Source organism: Notamacropus eugenii, chromosome 1 (genome assembly GCF_028372415.1).
Source record: "Notamacropus eugenii isolate mMacEug1 chromosome 1, mMacEug1.pri_v2, whole genome shotgun sequence".
NCBI lineage: Eukaryota > Metazoa > Chordata > Mammalia > Diprotodontia > Macropodidae > Notamacropus > Notamacropus eugenii.
In genome coordinates, this window is record NC_092872.1 from 331,348,935 (window position 1) to 331,372,146 (window position 23,212).

General features: G+C 37.9%; 1 protein-coding gene and 1 non-coding gene across 6 annotated transcripts in view; both read left to right on the top strand.

Moving 5' to 3' along the window:
- TTC6 (tetratricopeptide repeat domain 6) overlaps positions 1 to 23,212 on the top strand; it is a 299,343-nt gene that overhangs the window by 5,510 nt on the left and 270,621 nt on the right. For 3 of the 5 annotated variants that reach the window (XM_072629756.1, XM_072629755.1, XM_072629759.1), the window contains 2 exons: positions 21,690 to 21,800; positions 22,289 to 22,439. The gene's annotated coding sequence lies outside the window, so the exon portion shown is untranslated. Of the gene's footprint in view, positions 1 to 21,689; positions 21,801 to 22,288; positions 22,440 to 22,493; positions 22,864 to 23,212 lie in introns of those variants that run through there. The other 2 variants (XM_072629757.1, XM_072629758.1) reach the window with 2 other exon arrangements.
- On the top strand, positions 1,682 to 1,785 carry LOC140521752 (U6 spliceosomal RNA). The gene has a single exon (XR_011973054.1). It is a non-coding gene; the product is annotated as a U6 spliceosomal RNA (small nuclear RNA).

Consider the following 23,212-nt stretch of genomic DNA (forward strand, 5'->3'; position numbering starts at 1 on the left):
GTGTTTGATAAACCCAAAGATCACAGTCAGATATTGGGGCAAGAATTTATTATTTTGAATCCTTTAAAAAGAACATACCTGGACTATCAACATTTGATTTTTAGTAAATAAATACAATTCTAGCTCAAATATCATCCTTGGAGAGCAAGGGAGAAATTGTGCTAGAGTCTGCTGGCTCTCCTCCACTAGGATCCTGGCAGTACAGCTAAGGCCCTCTTCTTACTTCTTACTCTCCATTACCATGATTTCTCTGTGAAATGGGTTGAGCCAAATCTCAGATAAGATATCCATCTAGCTATGCAACACTCATTTTAGCTAAGCTTTACTACTACAAATGTATGTACTACATATCATAACATAAAGTAGAGAAGAATGGAAGGAGGTGATTCTCAGTTATGGCTGAGAAGGAAGTCTTTTTGCAAATATGAAACATCATCAAGGATAAGAGAGTCAATTTTGATTATATAAAATTAAATAACTCTTACATGATAAAATCAGTTCAGGTAGAATGGAAAGAAATGTTCATTAGGAAAAAAAATCTCTGCATAAAATGTCTCTGATAAAGATTTGCTATCCCAAGATATATAGGAAATTAATGGGAATATATATGAGAAAGAGTAATTTTCTAATAGATAAATGGTCAAAAGTTGTAAGTATTTGTTCATTTCAAAAGAAGAAATATAAACTCTCAGTAACCATATAAAATGCTCTGGCTCCCTAATATTAAGAGAAATGCAAATTAAAATACCTGTGAGGTTTTATTCACATATTGAACTACCAAAGATGATGAAGTAAAGAAATGGAAATCTTTTGAATACACACACAAACACAGAGACACAGTTGCTTTAGTTGTGAAATGATCTGATCATTCTGGAAAACAAGTTGAAACTATGGGAGAAAACTCACTCAACTATATATACCTTTGACCCAGTGATTCCACTGCTCTAACTAAATAATAACCACAAAAAGGTAAGTATTTACGCTAAAGTATTTATGTATGAGTAAATTTTGTAGTGGCAACACATAGGTAACAAAGTAGATATCTATATCTGGGACTGGCTGAACATGTCATAGTTCATGAATGCAACATAATATTATTGTCACATCAGGAATAATAAATATGAAGAATTCAGAGAAACATGGAATGTAGAGTGCAAAAGCAAAATCATAACACAATTCATGATGATCATGATAATGGAAATGGAAAGACTAGCAACAGATAGCTGAAGTCAGATCCAATATAAATGATCAACTTTAGTCCCAGAGAACAGATGATGAGACACAATTATCTCATCTGAGTAGAGTAGTGAGGGCAGAAAGTTGCAAATGCTGTCAAGCATTGTCATTTTGTCAGTTTTGCTTAACTGTTTTCCTTTATTACAAGGGGAAGGCATATATCAGGAAATTATTGTGAGGTATAAAAAAATAAAGGACCAAATCAAAGCCCTCCCTCAACCCCTAAGGTAGAGGAAACCACAAAAGTAGATGAGGACTACCAGATGACTGTAGAAGCTTAGCAGAAAAGCAATGAATGGCAGCCGTAGAGACACAGAAATGGCATATGGTGGAAATTAAGTGGATTTTTCCTTTTGGAGGCAGAATGGAATGGAAATGGTGAGGAATGTTGAGGGATGGAGTCATACAAGAGAACTGTATTAGATGGAATCAAGAAGCAGTGAGAGTGCTTGATTTGGCAGCACATGTATTAAAATGGGAATAATACAGAGATTAGCATGATTCCTGCACAAGGATGACATACAAATTTGTGAAGAGCTTCATATTATTTACTTTTTCTTTAAAGGACCAAAGAGACAGAGATGATTGCCAAGGACCTGAGCTAAAAGACCTGTTCTAGAACCAATGTGATGCTCCCTTACCTAGGAACATGTATTTTTCTGGTGGTGCTCCCTTCCCCATCAGTGTAGGAATCTTATGGGAAATTGTGCTCCTTCATGCATGGGGCTAAGAATGATTGTACTGTATTTGACTTTCCCTTGTTATTGACTTTGCTATTCTGTCCTAATTATAAGTGTTTTACTAATTCATTTATGGTTCAATAAATCAACAAAAATGTATTAAGCGCTAATTTATATACCAGGTACTGTGCTAGGTGCTGAGGACACAAACAGACAAAAATAAATAAAATGATCCCTACCCTCAAGGTACTTACATTTTATCAGTTTCTCTAGCCTCACTTTCTCAGAGCAAGTCCACCTTTATCTCCTCACTGGGGCTCTAGAGGCACACCCAGAGGGATTGAAGTAATTCCTCTCTAATGTCACCAGTTCAAGGTCCTATTCTAGATGTGTTCCTTCAGTGTTAGTCATGAACTTCCATTTAGTCATTTAGTATTGATTAGCTTTTACAAAGGAATATTTAATACAAAGTTATATTAAAGTTAAACTAAAGCATAAACATTTCTCCTCCAGTACCATAGTGGCACACTCTTCTTTGTAGCATCTCAGTTCCTAGGAAGAGTGGGTTCAGACTTAATGGATATTCTACATACTACTGATCCCACAAAGTTCACACCCAAATATAGAATGACTGCCAAATGAGTACTCATCTTATTTACCTAGGAGCCTGATCTCATTCCTCATTTCTTGGTGCACTGATGTTTGCAAAAGCCAGTGTGGACTTAACTCCCAGACTCTCTGTAGTGCCAACGTGATATTCATAGCGCCTACAGTACACGTGAATATGCCAGTGCAATTCTGAATCATGAAATACAGCAGACTCTCCACATGGAAGACAGAACCAAAACACTTATTCAGACACCAGAAAGCCAAATTTCAACACCAGAAAGCCAAATGCATCATAGTAACAAAAATCTATTCAGAATAACAACGCAGAGGGCAACACCATCCCTAAGCCTTTCCTCTGTTAGGTTTCCCACAAACCAGCTCCCTTAAACAAAATCACAAACAAACTCTTTCACTCACATTAGCCAGCTACCAGCTTTTCTTTCTCTCCCTCAGTTCTGATTGCTCTGACCAATTTCCTCTCAGCTTTGCTCCACCTCTTCCTGTTCCACCCACTCAGTAAGCTCTTCCCACTACATGTGACTTAGGCTTTCATGTTATCCAAGCAGGTCACATGGGCCTATTAATGAATGGGAAAGATGTTCCCATTTAAATTACCATTACACTCCCTAATTTGGGTGAACTTCCTTCACCTGAAACAAAAGAACAAATGCAGAGGCAGACAAAGGACCAAGGGTCATTTTTATAGGGCCACTTGTTGGCATCAAAGAAGGAAAAGGCCCAAGGGGCATCATCCTTTCCAAATTGGTCTTAATGGATGACATCTAGCACGAAGAACTCAGTAAAAGAGATTGGATTAGATTAGATCTAACCAAGGTAGACACCAAGTCTGACAGATGCCTCTTTTTTGGGGGGGGGAGGGGGGATTTTATAATATAGAACTTATTTATTTTTCAATTCTCAACATTCACTTTCACAAGAATTTGAATTCAAAATTTTCTCCCCATCTCTCCCCACCTCCTACCCTAGGACAGCATGCACCCCATTCACTTTTTCCTCCAGTCTGTACTCCCTTATATTACCCACCCTTCTTCCATTCCCCTTTCCCTCTATTTTCCTGTAGGGCAAAATAGATTTCTATATTCCACTACCTGTATATCTTAGTTTCCAGTTGCATGCTAAAACAATTTTGAACATTCATCCTTAAAGCTTTGAGTTCCATATTGTCTCCTTCCCTCTCCACCCACTCATTGAGAAAACAAGCAATTCGATATAGGTCATACATGTGTAACAATGCAAAGAACTTCCATAATAGTTATGTTGTAAAAGACTAACCACATTTCCCTCAGTGTTGTGCTGCCTTCAATTTATTCCATTCTTTCCCTTGACCTGTCCTCCCACAATAGTGTTTTCTTCTGGTTATCCCTTTCCCCCATTTGCTGTTCCTTCTATTATCTTCCCTCTCCTATCCCTTTCCCCTTGCCTTCCTGCAGGGTAAAATAGATCTCCATATCCAACTGAGTGTGTGTTATTCCCTCCTTAAGCCAAATCCCATGAAAGTAAGGCTCAATTATTTCCTTTCATCTCCTCCCTCTTCCCTTCCATTGTAAAAGCTCTTTCTTTCTTCTTTTATGTGAGATGATTTAGTACATTCTACCTCTCTCTTTCTGTTACTCCTAGTACATTCCATTCAACCGTGAATTTTATTTTTTAGGTATTCTCCCTTCATATTCAGCTTACCCTGTGCCCCCTATGTATGTATGTATGTGTATATATATATATATATACACGTACACATGTGTATATATACATACACATATGCACATACACATGCACATGTACATATACATACGTACACACATATAATATACACTTACACACATACTCATACATGCCTACATACATATTCCCCCAACTACACTAATATTGAAAAAGGTCTCATGAGTTACAAATAACATCTCTCCATATAGGAATGTAAACAGTTCAACTTTAATGAGTTCCTTAAGGCTTCTATTTCCTGTTTACCTTTCCATGTTTCTCTTGCCTCTTATATTTGAAAGTCAAATTTTCCATTCAGCTATGGTCTTTTCAACAAGAATGCTCTATTCAACAAGAAGTCCTCTATTTCATTGAAATTCCATCTTTTCCCCTGAAGTGTTATACTCATTTTTGCTGGGTAGGTGATTCTTGGTTTTAATCCTATCCCCTTTGACCTCTGGAATATCATATTCCAAGCCCTTCAATCCCTTAATGTAGAAGAGGCTACTCCTGTGTTATCTTGATTGTTTTTCCACAATACTTGAATTTGTTTCTTTCTAACTGCTTGCAATATTTTCTCCTTGATCTGGGAACTCTGGAAGCTGGCTACAATATTCCTAGGAGTGTTCCTTTTCAGATCTCTTTCAGGAGGTGATTGGTGAATTTTTTCCATTTCTATTTTACCTTCTGGTTCTAGAATATCAAGGCAGTTATCCTTGATAATTTCTTGGAAGATGATGTCTAGGCTCTTTTTTTGATCATGGTTTTCATGATCAATTTTTAAACTATCTCTCCTGGGTATATTTTCCAGGTCAGTTGTTTTTCCAATGAGATATTTCACATCGTCTTCTATTTTTTCACTCTTTTGGATTTGTTTTATAATTTCTTGGTTTCTCACAAAATCACTAGCTTCCATCTGCTTCATTCTAATTTTTAAGGAACTCTTTCTTTCAGTGAACTTTTGAACCTCCTTTTTCATTTGGCAAATTCTGCTTTTTAAAGCATTCTTCTCCTCATTTGGCTTTTGAATCTCTTTTGCCATTTGGGTTAGTCTATTTTCTTCAGTATTTCTTTGGGTCTCCTTTAGCAAGCTGTTGACTCACTTTTCATGATTTTCTTGCATATCTCTCATTTCTCTCCCCAATTTTTCCTCCACCTTTCTTCCTTGATTTTCAAAATCCATTTTGGGCTTTTCCATGACCTGAAACCATTGCATATTTTTTTGGAAGTTTTGGATGTAGAAACCTTGACTTTGATGTCTTCCTCTGATGGTATGCTTTGTTCTTCCTCACCCAAAAGGATGGAAGAAAACACCTTTTCACCAAGAAAGTAACCTTCTATAGTCTTATTTTTTCCCCTTTTTTGGGCATTTTCCCAGCCAGTTACTTGGCTTCTGAGTCCTTTGTCAAGTGGAGGGTATACTACCTTAGGCTTCATAGGTTTTGTGCAGCTTTTCTCTGAGATATCTCTAGGAGCCTGTAAATTCTGTTCCCCCAAGCTGGCACAATCAAGACCTACACTCTGGTCTGTGAGCTACTACAAGCACTCTTTTCTGCCCTGGAACTGCAAGTAGAGTTCCCTCTCCACAGCCACCATCAGTTCCATCATGCCAGCGCTCCTCCTCATCCCAGGACCACCACTCAGGACTGAGACCTGGCTCCAAAAGTGGACACTGCTGCCTCAGTGGATGCTGTCACCCTGTGGCTGGGGCCAGACCACATTCACCTCTCACCCAGGTGAAAGAGTTTTCCTACTGACCTTTAAAGCTGTCTTTGGCATTTGTGGTTTGAGAAATCTGGGAACTGCAGCTGTTCCCCCTGATTCTGCTCCCTGAAGCCTGCTCCAGTCCTGTCCGTGTTGCGCTGCCCACTGTCTCTGCTCTGAGTCAGGTGTGATAGACCTTTCCCGTTGGCCTTCTAGGCTGCTGTCTTGGGCTGGAAATTTGTTTCACTCTGTTATTTTGTGGCTTCTGTTGCTCTAGAATTTTAGAGTCATTTTTTACAGGTATTTTATGGGCTATGGAGGAAGAACTAGAGCAGGTCCATTCTTCTACTCTGTTATCTTGGCTCTGCCACCTTGACAAATACCTTTTTGAAAGTACTCTGTAAGTGTAAGCAGAGTGGGATTTTTTTTTCTAGAGTTCAGTTTCCTAGGCTCAGGCCAAATTGTAAATATCTGAAGGACCACCTTGGTAATTCACAGCTGTGCTGAGTCATGTGGGTTGTGATGCCTTCTGGCTTTGAGCCTATTAGTTGAAAACTATATATATTGGGAAGTTGGCATTTTGCATTAGGGTCATGAAAATGACCTTTTGATTCCCTGGACAAGACTCTGAGTAGCTGTTTGTTAAAAGCCCACTCCCATCTCCTCACCCCCTCCCCCAGGACTACTCAGAGGTTTGTGCTCTCCTACTCTGGTGGTGTATGTGGATGGTTGTATTATTTTGTTCAGATACTTGGAGCCCTATCTGTGGAATCTCTGTGCTAATTTCCCTGCTTGTATTTTCTGTACTTACTTCTTTCTACTTATCTGTAATTAAAGTAAGATTGTTGACCCTTTTAAAATTGTCTTTCTTTTAGAAAAGCAGGTCAAAGAACCTGTGCTAGCTAGTCACCCTGTGTGCTAGTGTGATTGCTAATATACACTCCCAGTCCTGGTTCCTGGCTCTAAGCCAACCAAAGAAACTATTGTCTACCGGGTGGTTAGCTGACCAGAATATCTTTGCATAGTCCAAAGTTTCTCTGAAGAACTTTCATCGTACATCATGGCAACTTGCCCAGAACAGGCTGTAGAACTTCTGCTAGGGGAATTGCATTAAAATTATTCTGTATACAGGCCAGCCAGTCCCCTATTATATAGGTGTATACAGAATAAATACAGAGGTAGTTAGAGGAGTACACTGTAAGTTGGGGGATCAGGAAGGGCTCTGAAGCTTGAGCTGAGCACTGAAGGAAGTGAGGGATTCCTGAGGTAGAGGTGAGAAGGGAGTGCATCCCAGGCATGAGGAGACTTCTGACTTTGCTGTACTGTCGAGCTTAACTCTGCTAGTGAGGAGAGAGACAGTCCCAAAGCAATGAGTCTAGGGAAAACCATGAAAAAAGGTTAACAGAATGAACTTCAAATAATAATAATAACTCAAAAGGCTCATGATGGAAAATGCCATCCAATTCCAGAAAAAGAACTATGGAGTCTGAATGCAGAGCGAAGCAGAGTATTGACTCTCTCTTTTTTGTTTTGATTCTTCTTTCTTGTGGTTCATTCCATTGGTTATAATTCTTCTTTACAACATGACTAATGTGAAAATATGTTTAATATAAGCATATATGTAGAGTCTATATCAGATTGCATGCCATCTTGGGGAGGGGAGAGAGGAGGGAGGGGAAGAAAATTCAAAACTCAAAAGTTTGTGGAACTAAAGATTGTAAACTAAAAATAAATAAATAAATAATGAAAAATAATAATAATAGCAATGGTAGCTAGCAGTTATATAGTGCTTTGTGGTTTGTAATGCACTTTACAAATGTTACCTCATTTGATTGTCACAATAAGCCTTGGAGGTAGATAGGTGCTATTATTATTCCCACTTCAAAGATGAAGAAACTGAGGTAGATAAAGGTAGATAAAAGACTTGCCCAGGGTCACACAGCTAGTAAGGGTCTTAAATAGGATTTGAACTCAGGTTTTCCTGACTCCAGGTCCAGGACTGTACCCACAGCGTCATCTAGTTGTCAATTAAGAAGCATTTATTTACTCTTCCTCTAGCCACCACCACAACCACCACCACCTGCTTAGGAGCAATGAAAATTCCTGCCAATGATGCCCTGGATGGAGCCATGAGCTGTGTTTGCCTAAAGACGATTACTCAAAACATTCCACTCTGAAGCTGGGTTATCAAGGAATTTTAAAAGATGAGGATAACCCGTTTTAGAGCTAAGGGCTGGGCAGATTTTAGCTAGTTATTACATATTATAATTTTTAAATTACAAACTGAATGAACTGTGTCCTAATTAAACCATGCTAAAATTTCATGCCTCCCCTCTGGAAAGAATATTAGACTAACATGGGAAAATATTAGGCAAGACAACTCTCTTCCTGCCACAATGGGAGTTCTGGGTTGCCGTCCTTTTGGCCCCTCCCCATAAACTAAGCTCCAATAAGTCTAGGCCAAGGAGGAAGCTTTCAGGATGCTATTTTTGTTTCATTTCACTACATTCTAGCCACCTTAGACTTTTAGGAAGGCAGATTTTTTTTTTTTCTTAATCACTATGGAGGTCAGTGGGGGAGCCTAATGTTAATGGTATTTAAATTGTTCCGTTCTTGAATTCAACTGCTGTTGTTTAAAAAAAAGATAGAAAGACTGGGAGCTTTGTGGCAACTAACATGTAGGTATAGTAAAGAAGGGTGCTGGCCCTGGATTCTCCAAACTGAGAGGCTCTGTGTGACCCTAGAGCTATAGAAATGCTAGTTATTTACATATTCTTCCTAGAAATAACCAATTGAGGTCAGTAACTACAGATGAACACAATTCTTTCTCCCTAGGAGATAGATGTGGAACTCTACATTTTCTTTTGTTTTCTCCTGGCAAGTAGCTGCCTAGAAATATAACTTAACCTTAACCCCTCCTGAACATGAATTAATCTCTATAAAGTAACTGATAGTTTCACTACTGCTATAACTTTAAAATAATGACTATGCTCAAGGTTGAACCATATATTGGAGGGTTCAAAAGTCGCAGAAGCATAGCTCCTGGCTATTTCTTAAACATGACACTCCATCTTTCAGCTCTAGTTTTTTCTTTGGCTGTCCCCCATGCCTGGAATGCTCTCCCTCCCTGGTTTCCTTCAAGTCCCTTCTAAAATCCCGTCTTCTATAGGAAGTCTTTCCCAACGCCTCTTAATTCCATTGCCTTCTCTCTGAAAATTAGTTCCTCCTTGTCCTGTACATAGCTTGTTTCCTTGAGGACGGAGACTATCTTTTGCCTCTCTTTGTATCTCCACTGTTTAACACAATGCTTGGCACTTAAGAAATGTTTATTGACTGAGTGACTCAGGGTTTTGACTTACAGAGATATTTCCCTGATCTATTATGTCTTTCCCTCTCTTTCCATAGGCTGAGGTACATAGCAATGATGTTAACTACAAGAGATGTTTTTAAAAACTAAAAAAAGAAAATTAAATGTGTAGAAGTCAATTTTTAGGTGCTCAGCTCAGTGCAATGGATACTAATGAGATAACTATTATTTGATAATAATGAGCATTAATGACTAAGATTCTCCTACTGCTCATTATTTTCTGGTGGTTAGACACATTTGAAAGAGTACATGAACTCGTGCCTCCATCTAGCACTATGCTGGGCACAATTGGACACCGTGTTGATGATAGTTATTTCATATACCATATCAATGTTATTAATGCTATGAAGGGATAAAAGTGAGTTTCCAGAGTATCTAACCTACTCTCATAGGGTAATTACTTTCTAAACCTATAGAAACTGTATTTCTGCTGCCCATTAGCAGGTGTTAAAATAGCTATCTTTTAAAAAAAATACGCTTATGACAGTGACTGGTAGAAAGTATCATCCTAAAAGGCATGATTTAAAGGGCATGTTTTTAAAAAAACATTTTGAATATGACAGGTATAAATATCTATGATTTCAGATTTCTCTGCCATCAAATAATTTATTAAGGACTTGCTATGTTCTTGGCACCATGCTAAATCCTCAGAATACAAAAACAAGGAAGCAAGACAGCCCCTGTCTTCAAAGAACTTACATTCCAGTGGAGGATGACAACATCTAAAGTGGAGCTGGAAAGTAGTGGGGAGAAAGTGGACAGGGAACATGGGCAGTGTTTGGTCGAGTGCTAGAGACAGGGTATGTTGCAAATATTTGCATCTTAGCCTCTATTAGCAGTCTAGAATGGTTATTGGTGATGCAAAAATCAACTCATAGTGGGGTAGGATAGTTGCAAAGAAGGTTTCTAAACTTTCCCTTTTTTATGATAGTCCCATATCCCAGATATATCAGTAATGTTTCAATAATTTTCCACATTAGGGTCTCCAAGGCCCTGATTGGTGGGGAGCCGAGATGTTTTCTGTGATCTCTGCTCCCAGATGTAAATTTTAGAATGTTTGAGTATTATAATGGGTTGAGGCAACAAAAGAAGAATAAAAGTAAGGGGGAGAATCTGAAATTTTGTTGGGGGCATAGTCTCACAGCAGGAAGGGCCTGATTTCATGGACTTGACTTAGTTTCAAGAAACTTTTCCGAAGTCCAAGAGTCCATTTCTCTGCACATGTGGTCATGAACTCACAAGGGACTCCAGGGCGAAATAACAAACAGGAGCCAAAGTTGTTCATGACCTGAAGTTATAATTTAATTCAACTTTCCTGAACCAGTCTATAGAATATAAGGCACACTAGAGGTGCAACATTCACTAAGGGTCAAAATTTTGTTCATATATTGAACAATATACCTCATATATTGAAGTGCCTTGCATCTATGAGGCAACTACTAATGTGTGTATGTATATTATGCACTTTAATTTATTTACATTTATAAAGGAAGGATGGTATTTGTCATTAATTACAAATATCAAAAGCAGCAAATATATTCTTATACATGTAGCCCCTTAAAGCTCTGAAAACACTTATGCCAAACAATCATTCTCACAGATGAGTCTTGGGTTCTACCAAAAGACTACTGTACAACAACTTTCCCATCAGGGATCTAGGGGTATGTCCAAAGAATAAGGGGATATTCCCTAACGCAGATGTTCAAGCCCTTACTAATATGCTCCTACCATGATTATAATTTGAGAATCTATTTAGTCAGTCAGCCTTACGCAGTTTTTGGACAGGAGTATTTACTAAGGTAGCACAAAACATTTGGTATAAAACATCCCCCCAAGAGCCTATTCATACTCTTTCATGAGTATATACAGAGTCCAGGGAAAAGTACGTTCAAGCTTAGAAAGAATGCATACATAGCAAAGGTATAACCTTTAGCCATCCTGATTGCTGAAAGTCCTTTTTTCCCATTTGAGGAAGTGTTAAAGAACTTCCCCACAGGCATAATGTCATTTTATCGTTGGACTTCTTGTGGAATCATGAATTTACATCGTCTGTCTGATTTAACTCTGCTATTATCTAATTCAATACCATAAGGACAGCAAAAGAAAGATGAGAGGTCCAGTATTAACTTGACCTTTCAAAGCTTCTCAGTGTCCTCTGGCCAAAATGGAGAGAGGAGGGGAGAGGGGGAAGGAAACCTAGGTGAAGGCCAAAGCCAAAATCCCTCCTTTCCATTCCCAAACTCCCAGGTAATACTGCAAGGGGTTGCTGGAATATTATCTCTCTTGGCTCAGAATATTTAGTGGAATTCCCTGTTTCCAGCTAACTGTATGTTTTTATGTAGGACTTTCATGTAGGATTTTTTTAAACCTTTTTCTCAAAATGTTTTTAGTGATGTCTTCTGTTTCATACATCATCACAGTTATTCCTAGTATCCCTTCCCCTTCCAGAGAGCCTTCCTTTATAACAAATCATATTTTTTCAAAGGAAAAATAATATCAGCACAACTGATCAATAAATTGATAAAGTATGAAAACCTAGGCAATGTGTAGTTCTTGTGGATGTTTCACCTCCACAGATGGGTACGTTGGGAAAACATCTTCTCATATCAATTTATTCAACATCTGCTTGATATTTTTAATTTTGTTACATCTATATTGTATTTTTTTTGTTGTGGCTGTTCTTTCTATTTATATTGTTGTAGTTAATATGTCTATTCTTTTCTTGTCTTTGCTCATGTACCAGTTCATGTAAATCTTTTGGTGCTTCTTTGTATTTGTCATATACACCATTTCTTACAGCACAATAGTATTCCATTACATCCAGGTACCACAATTTGTTTAGTTATTCCCCAATATATGATCCTTTACCTTGTTTTCAGTTCTTTGCTAGCACACAAAATGTGTTGCTATGAATATTTTGGTGTATGTGGGTGCTCATTATTCTTATCGATAGCTTTCTTGAGGTATAAACCCTCAACAGAGTCTCTGGGTCCAAGAGTATGGACAGCATAGTTACTTTATTTGCATATTTCCTAATTGTTTTCCAAAATAGTTGTACCATTTCACACTTCACAGACAATGTATTAGAGGGCCTATCATTCATTACACAACCCCTCCAACACTGAGATTACCTCGGGAAAAAAACTTCTTATTTGATTAAAAAAAAAAACCTGGAAAGGAGCTGGACAAAAATGACAAAAAAATTACCTTTTTTTGGTCATTTTTCACTGTTTGAAGAGCATGAGGTGAAGTCTCAGAACTATTTTGGTTTGCATTTCTATTCTTATTGGTGATTTCAAGCATTCTTTTTTGTGGTTCTCCACTCATCGTCTTCTGCTCTGCCAGGTTTCTACTCCATAGAACAAGATGATCCTCTCAGGTTAGGCACTTCATGTCTAATCTCACAGCCATGCAACTAACACAAGCCTTGATAGATACCATTTCCCTTAACCTCTTCTCTCTAATTGGAGGGTCAAGTACCAAATTCCTCCCAAAGTCTGGACATTTGGGCTCACTCTACTCTGTCCCTACTGCTCTACCTGGCTTCAACTGCGTGGAGCAAGATGCCTCCTTGCCATATTCTTGGTCTTCCCTCTCCTCACTTTCCTGCCTTCTTTTGTATGTTTGTCTCTCACTATTAAACTGGAATTTTCTTGAGGAGACGGACTATTTTTCTATTTATTAATTGTATCCTTAGCACATAGGAAGCCTGGATCATAGCACATAGGAGGTGTGTTTATTGGATTGGATGGGTTGTGAATTCTTTGCAATTCTTCTTTTGAGAATTGTTTGTTTACATCCTTTGACCGTTTATCTATGAGAGAATGACTGTCCTATACATATTTATTGTTTATATATCTTGGATGCTAAACCCTTGTCAGAGAATTTAATTCAAAGACTTTTTTTTCCTCATTTAACTATTTCCCTTCTTATCCTAGGAATATACTTTTGCTTGTGCTGAAGTTTTTCAATTTTATGGAATCAAAATGATCTATTTTATCTTTTGCAAAGGACTGTATTGTTTAGTTAAGGATACATCTCCTACCCGTAGCTATGAGAGGTATATGATCTGCTCCTCTTCTCATTTATTATAGTCTGATCATTAATATTAAAGGTTGCATATCTTCTTAGAATATGTTGCAGAATATGGCGTAATGGGATGGGCTAAGCCTAATTTCTGCCATACTGCTTTCTAGTTTTCCCAGCAGCTTAAAAAAAAATTTTTATCAAATAAGGAGTTTTTTTTTCCCTAGGTAATTCATGTTTCCTCTTTATCAAACACTGAGTTATTGAATTCCATTATTTTTGATTCTCCCTTGTCTAGACTGTTTCAATAATCTATCTATATTTTAGCCAATACCAAATGGTTGTAATGACAGCTGCTTTATAATATAATTTGAAGTCTGGAGATGTTTTTCCCACTTCATCCCTACTTCCTTTCATAAATTCTCTTGATATCCTACATCTTTTGTTTTTCCAAATTAATTTTATTATTATTTTATCAAATTATATAAAGTATTCCCCTGGCAATTTGATTCATATAGCATTAAAAGTATACATTAACTTTGGAAGTATTGTCATTTTTATTATATTGCATGGCCTAGCCACAAGCATTAAATATTGTTCCAGTTATTTAAGTTCTTTATTTCTTTAAAGGGCACTTTGTAATTGAATATATACAATTTTTTATGTGCTTTGGTAGGTCAGTTCCCCAGATGTTTTATGAATTTTGTAGTTACTTGGAATGGGATTTCCCTTTCTATTTTTGCTTCTTGGGTTTTGTTAATATTACATAGAAATGCTGTTGATTTTTGAGGTTTAATTTTGTAGTTTGAGACTTTGCTAAAGCTTTCAAAGGTCCAAATTTGCTAAGTTCCCAGGATTTTCCAAGTAAATCATCAGCAAGACAGGGATAGTTTTATCTCTTTACCTATCTTTATCTCCTCAATTTCTTTCTCTTACTGATGTTGCTAGCATTTCTAGCACTTTAGCAAATAGGAATGGGAAGAGTGGGCATCCTTGCTTTATTCCCATATTTATTGGGAAAAACTCTAATGTATTCCCATTATATATGACGCTTGCTGTTGGTTTTAGAAAGATGTTTTTTATGATTTTTTTTAAAAAAGGGTCTATTTCTATACTTTGTAGGGTTTTTAAGCATAAAAGAATATTTCACTTTGTCAAAGGCTTTTTCTGCATCTACTTAGATAATAATGTCGTTTCATATATTTTTATTTTTATATGATTAATTATGTTGATTACTTTCCTGATGTTGAACTGTCCTTGTATCTCTGGTATAAATTGCACTTGATTTCTTGGATAAATTGATGTAATCTATTAGGGAGTAGTTTGTTTAAAATTTTTGAGACTAAATTAATGATGTTAGCCTATAGTTTTCCTTCTGTGCTTTATGTTTCCCTGCTTTAGCCATTAGGACCATGTTGTCTTGTTCATTCATTCAGTTGTATCTGACTCTGAGTGTTTGCTCCCGTGCTTTTTAGTATGATGTCTTCCAAGATGTTGTCTGACGCCTTCAATGAGGATGAAAACAGCATCAAGGTCAGCTATTGTACTGACAGTAAATGATTTAACTTTAAAAAGCTACAAGCCAAAACTTAAATGGACAGAGTTGGTGCTCAACTTTTTGTTCACAGGTAAAGGTTCACTCAATGCAGCCTCTGAGGCTGAGATGCAGCAGAGTCTGGATTGATTTTCTGCCACTTGTGCTAATTTTGGCCTGACAATTAACACCAAGAAAAGAGTTCTCCACCAACCAACACCACACCAGCCATGTGTAACCAACCACTGAGTATAGCAGACGGAGAAATTTTGAATTCTGTGGATAAGTTTTTTACTTTATACTTTCTAGTGATATACCCATATGTGATGAGGTTGTCATTCATTGGCATGCATTGCCAGAGCTAAATCAACCTTTGAGAGGCTCCAAAAGAAAGCATGGGAGAGAAGAGGAATAAGGCTGCCTACTAAACTGAAGGTTTACAAAACTGTTTTGCTAACTTCATTGTTGTGCACCTGTGAAACCTGGACAATCTACCAGTACCACATCAGGAAACTGAACTATTTGCATCTGAATTGTCACAAGAATACTCTGAAGATCACTTGGTGAGATAAGGTACTGGACACTGAGGTCCTCTCTTAAACTGCCAAGCATTCAAACTGTACTATAGAAAACAGCACTCCGATGGGCTGGCCACATTGTTCAAATGTCAAGTGTATTTGCCTAAAAGATCATTTTATGGAGAACTCACACAAGGCCAGTGTTCATACAGAACTCAGAAGAAGCAATACAAGAACACTCTCAAGGTCTCTCTGAAGAACTTTGGTATCAATTGTGAAACATAGGACACACTGGCACAGGACCATATAGCATGGTGTATCCACATCAAAGGAAGCTTTGTGCTCTATGAACAAAGCAGAAGTGCAGTACCTCAAAAGAAACAAAAAGAAAAATTTAAAGACATCTCTATCTTAAGTGTTCAAATGGACTATTTGTGCCCAACATGTGGTAGAACCTTCTGAGCTCTTGGTGGTCTGATCAGTCACAAATGGACACATTGTACTTTGACCCTGACTCTGTGATGTCATTTTGGTCCTCTTGGAGTACAAAGGGCAACAATTACTACTACTACTAGTTCCTTTGCAGCTAGATCTAGTTCCTTTTCTGAGATTGAGTTATTTAAGATCTTTATTTGACCTTTTGGTAGTCTGGGTATTTTATATTTTTGAAGATATTACTCTGTTTCTTTTGTGTTTTCAATGCTGTTAACACATGCCTAACGTGTTCAAATTATTCTCTTTATTTCTTCTAGTTTTGTTGTGATTTCACTTTACTCATTTGCTCTTTCATTGATTTTCTGCCATCTTTTTTCTAATTAGATTAGATAAAAGTTTATCAATTTGATTAGCCTTTTCAAAGAACCAGCTTTTAATTTTACTTAGCATTTTAATGTTTTTGTTTCTAATCTATTTCTCCTCTAACCTTTAATATTTTCTCTTGTGATTTTTTTTAGATTTGTTTATTTGCTGACTTTTTAAGCTCGTAAAATGCATATTCAGTTCATTAATTCTCTCTTCTATTTTTTTCTGTATGTTTGGAGAAATATTTTTCCTTTCAAGATTACTTTAGCTGCATCTCAGAAATTTTAGTATGTTATTTTATTATCATAATTTTTCCTATAATTACTTCTATGATTTGCTCTTTGACTCACTCCTTTAGGATTTCATTATTAAATCTCCATTTGGTGGCTTTATGGTTTTTTTTTTGATCTGTATATAAAGGATATTTTTATTGCACTGTGGTTTGTAAAGGTTGTATTAACTATTTCTACTTTTTTTAAACATTTTTTTTTTGCAATATTTCTATTCCCTCATATATGGGCCATTTTTTTACAAATTTCCATATGGTTCAGAAATATATATATTCTTTTGTGGATTTTATTTTCTCTAACAATTTGTTCAGTTCTTTGTTTTCTCTTTTGTTTATCTTTCTGTTAGACTTATCTAAAACTGAAAGAGGGATGCTGGAGTCTCCTGTCACTATTATGTACTGTTTCTGTCTTCTTGTATCTTAGTTAATGTTTCCTTTATGATTTGGATACTAAGGCATTTGGAGCACAAATTTATTATGGACATTGGTTTGTTTTTATGATTTCTTTCAGTATAATGTAATTTTTTAAAAATCTTTTTTGGTTTTTTGAATATTTGTTTTTGCTTTATCAGATAGCATGATTGCAACTCTCACTTTTGTTTTATTTACCTGATGCATAGTACTTTTTTCCTCTCATTCCCTCAATTTTGTTTATATTTGTCTTTGTTTTTAAAATACATTTCTTGTAAGGAACAGATTGTGGGGTTTTGTTTTCTTATCTAATCTATCACACTTTTAAATCTTATTGGATTGTTTAATTCATTCACACCTAGCGTTGTGTTTATATTTTCCTCCATTTGTCTCTAATATTGCTTTGTTATAAACACAGTATCTTGTTGTCTAAGTTTCTTTAGCTTATTCTTTTTTTTAAAGGTGGTCCTACTCACAGTGGTGCTCTTCCCCTTCTCCTTGATCCCCTCCTCCTGTTAGTTGCTCTTTTTCCTTTGAGGGTTGCTTATTAGTTCCTTTTCCTTTCCTGTGTTTTTCTGGTTATTTAATTCTTCCTTTTTTCTTTCCTTCTCAGCCAAATAGAGGAAACCCTCTTTCTCTATTCCCCTTCTGCTAATACTGTTCATTAATTTCTAAATTTTAATTTTTTTCACCTTTCCAGAGTGGGCTTCACTCTTTCCATTATCCATCTTCTCTTTTTGCCTACTCTGTATCCACATTCTTTGGCTTCTGGCCCTTATAATTATCTAGCCTCTCTCTATTCTCTGTATTTTTCATGGAATAAAACCTCTGAGGTATCCATTCTATACTGTCCCCTCTTGGCAGTGTCTGCCAGTGTAGGGTTTGCCCCATTAATTCTCCTTACCTCACTCTCAGAAAAAGACCCACTCCTTCAGGTGGTAGAGAAGACATTGGCCTGTGGCAGGATACCTGCCCCATCTCTGATTATGTAGCCCACCACTGGTTTATATCCTTTCCTTGGTAACCTTTTTCTCCACTCGTCTCAACATCTTCCTGGGTCCATGACCTCTTACTCTCCCAGATGTCAAGAAACCCCCAGGATATCCAATCCCCTTCTTCTTGAGGTTAGATGCAGTGCTTCTATGCACCCCACAACATTTAGTTCAAGGTCCCCATCTCTCTCATAAAACATTTCTCTTCATCCATAGGAGTCTTCATCAGTGACATCCCCCTCCCACCATGAAAGCAAGGCTTCCTTTTTTCTCCACTATTTTTAGTCCTTCTCTCACCTCCTCATCCACTCTTCTACAGATTCTTCTTTCCCTGAAACCATAAGGGTCATCTAACCCTCCTTGCTAACCCTTCATTTCACAATGCACATCACATGTTCTCCCCTATTCCCTTGTTCTTCTCCTCCCCTTTCATTTGTCCTCCCATTTTGTAAAGTTGTCCCATAAAAAAAAAAATATTGATTCATCTGCAGGGAGAGTTTCACCAGGTTCTGTCATAATCATCCCAGCTCACTCTTCTCTTGACTTCCATCTTTACCCCTGTCTCTTTGTGGACGTTTAAGAAGTTTCTTACTGGTCTCCTTGCTGTCACTTCATTGGTGCTGCTGTTGCTGTCTTTGGCTACTGCATTTGTTCACGCCTCTTGCATTTCTGTTGTCTGGGGTATTTGCAAAGCAAACAATCTCTTCAGGTCTCATTTTTTTTTCTAAGAATGTTTCAAATGGCTCAATTGCATCTTGAGCACCATTGTTCTTTGGAAAACATTATTCCATTTAATATTAAACATTATTGAGCTACTACCCTCTCCATATTCTCTTCTCTGGGTTTTCATGACTTACTCTTTCTCCCCTCTTACCCCTTTGACCATTCTCCTTTATGGAATCATCATCCCTGTCACATATCTAACTATGAGTATTCCTCATTGTCCTAATTTCTGCCTTCTCTTCATCTTAGATGAAGATAGGTGGCTCAGAGATTAGAATGTGGGGCCTGAGTAAAGATGACCTCAGTCCAATCTGGCCTAATACCTTACTAGTTGTGTGACCTTAGACAAGCAACTTAACCTCTGTCTACCTCAGTTTCCTTAATTATAACATAGAGATAATAGCACCTACTTTTCAGAGTTGTTATGAGGATCAAATGGAATAATATTTGTAAAGCATTCAGCACAGTTCTTGGCACACAACAGTGCTTGATGAATGCTTGTTCTTTCTTTTTTCACTCATGCTAGGAAACCTCATCAGCTCCCAAGAGTTTAACTATCTTCTCTGTAGCTAACTCTCCTAGATCTATATATCCATCCCTCACTTTTCTTCTGAACTCCAGTCCTGCATGACCAACTCCCTTTTGGATATTTTGTCTCCATCCCCCCATCTCATCCAAACTTCCAAACTTCCCTTTTACTCAAGGAAACCACCCTCTTTCCAGGCAACCAGATCCCAGTCTTTGTACCAGCCTTGATTCCTCACTCACACTCACCCCACATATAGACTCAGTTGCCAAAGCTTGTTATTTCTACCTATAAAGTAACTTTTATATCCTTTCTATTTTCTTTACCCATATGATCAGGTACTCATTACATCTTGCTATTTCAATAGCTTTCCCATTAGTCTTTCAGCCTTAGATCTCTCCATATTCCACTCCATTTTCCACATATCTGCCAAAGTAATTTTCCTAAAATATGACTGTCATTCATCTAGTTAATAAGCTCCAGTGCCTTGCTATCAACTCTAGAAGCAAATTTAAAAGTCCCCTGTAATTTAAAATGTTTCACAATCTGGCCCTAATCTAGCCATATTACACATACTTCATACCTTCTATGGTTCAGTCATTCTGACTTTCTTACTATTTCTCATAGATGACCTATTTCTGTGCCTTTGCATTGGATTTCCCCATTTCCCCCTCCCTCTCCCCCACCCACACACACCCTCATCTTAACTTCCCGGAATTTCCAGTTTCTTTCAAGAATGAGCTTCATTACCAACTCCTAGCTACTGGTATCCTTCTTCTGACCAATCTTTCCCATGCCTCCCCACTCCATATCATCTTGTATTTTGTATTAATTTATATATGGTCTTGTCTTTCAGATTCATTGTTGAGCTTCTTGAGGGTAGGGGTTGCTTCACTTTTGTCTCAGCACTTTAGCACAGTGCCTGGAGGCACTTTAGTAAATGCTTGATTGGCTGATTAATTCCCCTTTTGGACAGCTCCCATGATTACTTTTTCTTTACATGGAACTGAAATCTGCCTCTTTGGAATTTACACCCATTGTTCCTAATTCTACCATGCATGGGCAAAACAGAACAATTTTGATAATCCCTTTTTCACAAGACAGACCTTCAAATACCAGAAGTCAGATAATATGTACCCCCTGAGGTTTCCTAAAGCTAATCATTCCCAGTTTCTCTAACTGATATTGTGAAAGTGCTAGACCCAATGCTAAAAAGCACACCAAGCAAATATTGCAACAATTCCTGGCTGATTCCCATGGACTCTACTGGTAGAGTGAAAGAGGTAGAAAAGGCTAACATATGATTTGTCATTTACTTGCCTGGTGGAGTGTTGGGGTGGGGGAGGGGGAGATGGATGTAGTTTATTTTTTGATCACCAGGTGGCACTCCAACTCAATCTCTTTTCTCTCCTAGTAAAATCATCACTACCCCCTGGGGACTGTGATTTTTCTGGCTAGGTTGTTTAGTTGGACTCCCAGGGTCTGCTCCTCTTTGAAGTCCGGTTCTTGATGGCCAAAACTACTTGAGTCCATAGCTGACTCTCTTCTTTGCTGCCAGATGTCCTTGCAGCTCTTTATGGCTTTCAGTAAATTTTTTCTCCTCTGTATAAATATCTGTCTGAACTAGGTTTCTCTTTCTTTCAACTAGCCCAGGCTTCTCTGAAACTGACAGCTCCAGCATTTCACATAGTAGGGTAAGTAGGTGATGTAGTAGATAGAGTGTCAGGCCCAGAATCTGGAAGTCTCATCTTCCTGAGTTTGAATCTAGTCTCAGACATTTCCTAGCTAGGTGACTGAACAAGTCATTTAACTCTGCTTCAGTTTTCACTGTAAAATGAGTTGGAGAAGGAAAGGGCAAACCACTCCAGTATCTTTGCCAAGAAAATCCCAAATGAGGTCACAAGAGTCAAACATGACTGAAAATAACTGAACAACAACTGGTAGATAGTTGGTACTTAGTAAAAGTTTATTGATTATTGACTATAGATGGGGTGCTTTCTTCTGGCTGCTAGATACCATGGCTAAAGGGAGCATGGAGAGGGAGGAAGGAGAGAAATTCTCCTCCCCCATCAAGAGGTAAACAAGTTGGGTTCTTCCCTGAATGCTGGCTCCTTACTCAACTGCTCTGAACTCTTGGGCTCAAAAGCCCAAAAACTGCTTGTACCCTCTGACTCAGAGAGAGAGATGTTCCTATTTTGTAAATGTATCCTTTGTTTCAAACACCTTGTTAGCACTTCAATACCTCATTATCTGTGGCCACACTTTGAGGGATGTGTAGGAGGAACACATTTCCCCTCCCCCTACGCAAATGTACATTATATTTAATTTCATTTTGTAAGACTAGGCTCAGTTTTCTAGCCTTTTGAGATTTTTTTATCCTGATTTTATCAGTTAATGTAAAAAATTTAATAAGTATGCTTTCTGTGCCTTCCATCTAAGATATTGATAAAAATATGAAATAGCAGTCAAAGATAGATCACTTGGGCACTCCATTGAGACTTTTCTACAAATTGATACAAATCTAATTATAACTATGCTTTGAATTGGTCTTTTAAAGCAAAGGAGATGAGGATGAAGAAAGATCCTAGGACCATAGCGCTGGAAGGGACCTCAGGTCATCTAGTCCATCACCCTGCTTTTACAGATGAGGAAAATGAGGACCACAGAGGTAAAATAATTTACTCAAAGTCACATAGCTAAAAGACATCAGAAGTAAGATTTGAACCAATGTCTCCTGACCTAATATTCATTTTTTTAAAAAGCCTACCAGTAAGCAGTAGGCTAGGAGGTCAAGTAATCAGACTCTAATCCTCTTGATTTTAACTGATTTTCTTTACTCTGTCCTCAGGAGACTGGGTTCAAATAACGTCTTTGACTAGGGCAAAGTTATTTAATTTCAGTGAGCCTCAGTTTCTGCACCAATGTAAGGGAGGTTCTATTTCTCGGGGTTTTGTGAGGATCAAATGAGATAAGAGTATATACAAGACTCTAATGTTGTATTAAAATATCAGCTGTCAGTATTCCTAACTCTGGGCCAAAGCTCTTAATTCTTCCCTCCTCTCCCCACATTTCAGTATTTTTTTAAAATTTTTTTGATATCTTTTGTTTTTACATTATCCTCAATTCAGAATACATTGCTCTCCCATCCTTACACAGCTATCACAGATTAAAGCAAAGGATTAAAGAAGGAAAAAAGCTGTTCAGCAAAACCAACCAATACATCACTGTGTCTAACAGCAAACGAAGTACTACACAACCAAAGTTCACCAGCAGTGCCCTTTCTCTCTCTTACCCTCCTTTCATATAGGTATGTATGTTCATATACACATACACATATATGTATTCCATTTTTACAGCACATTCTCGTTAGCGGGAGATGGAGGAAAAACCTTCGCTTTTCCTACTTGGGCTTTGTTCTGAAGTTTACCACATTGCCTCTGGAGCACACGAGTTGAACTGTAGAAGCCCCTCTCCCGACCCACAGTGCTCAGGGCCCATAGGTTAGAGAAAGAGGAAAGGGGAAAAGCAGTCTTCTAATTGGAGGGAGGACGAAGGCTGGCGGCGTACCTGGTTGCCAGGTGACCGTACCTGGTTGCTAGGTAACGGAGAGCGTCCTCTCTTTCCTACAACCTCATCCTTCAACTTGAAAGGCCGGGGGGCGGGGAACCCTCCAGAGGTCAAATCGAGTTGTTACTACGAGACACCAGGAGGAAAGAAACCACCCGAGAAGGGTGAGGGAATGAAAGGACGGGGAGGGGAACCAGACAAATCAAATGTCAAGCTCAACCATTCTCTCCCACTCGGGCAGAGTGGAGCAGAGATGGAGCTGGGAAAAGGAAGGGGGTGGCAGGGGTGGGGACTGAGGCAGAGAGGGGTAGGGGGACCTGGGAAAGGGAGAAAGGACTGCAGTGGGAGAAATGAGGAAAAGGATGTTTTGGAAACGGGCCAAAAGTCGTGGGAATAACGCACTGTGAGATTTTAAATTTCTTTTCCCTCTACATTAACATTATTTACGTAAGTTTGTACAGAACTGAAACATATCTAGCAGTCCAAATACAAAGTACCCAGTTTTAGAGTTGA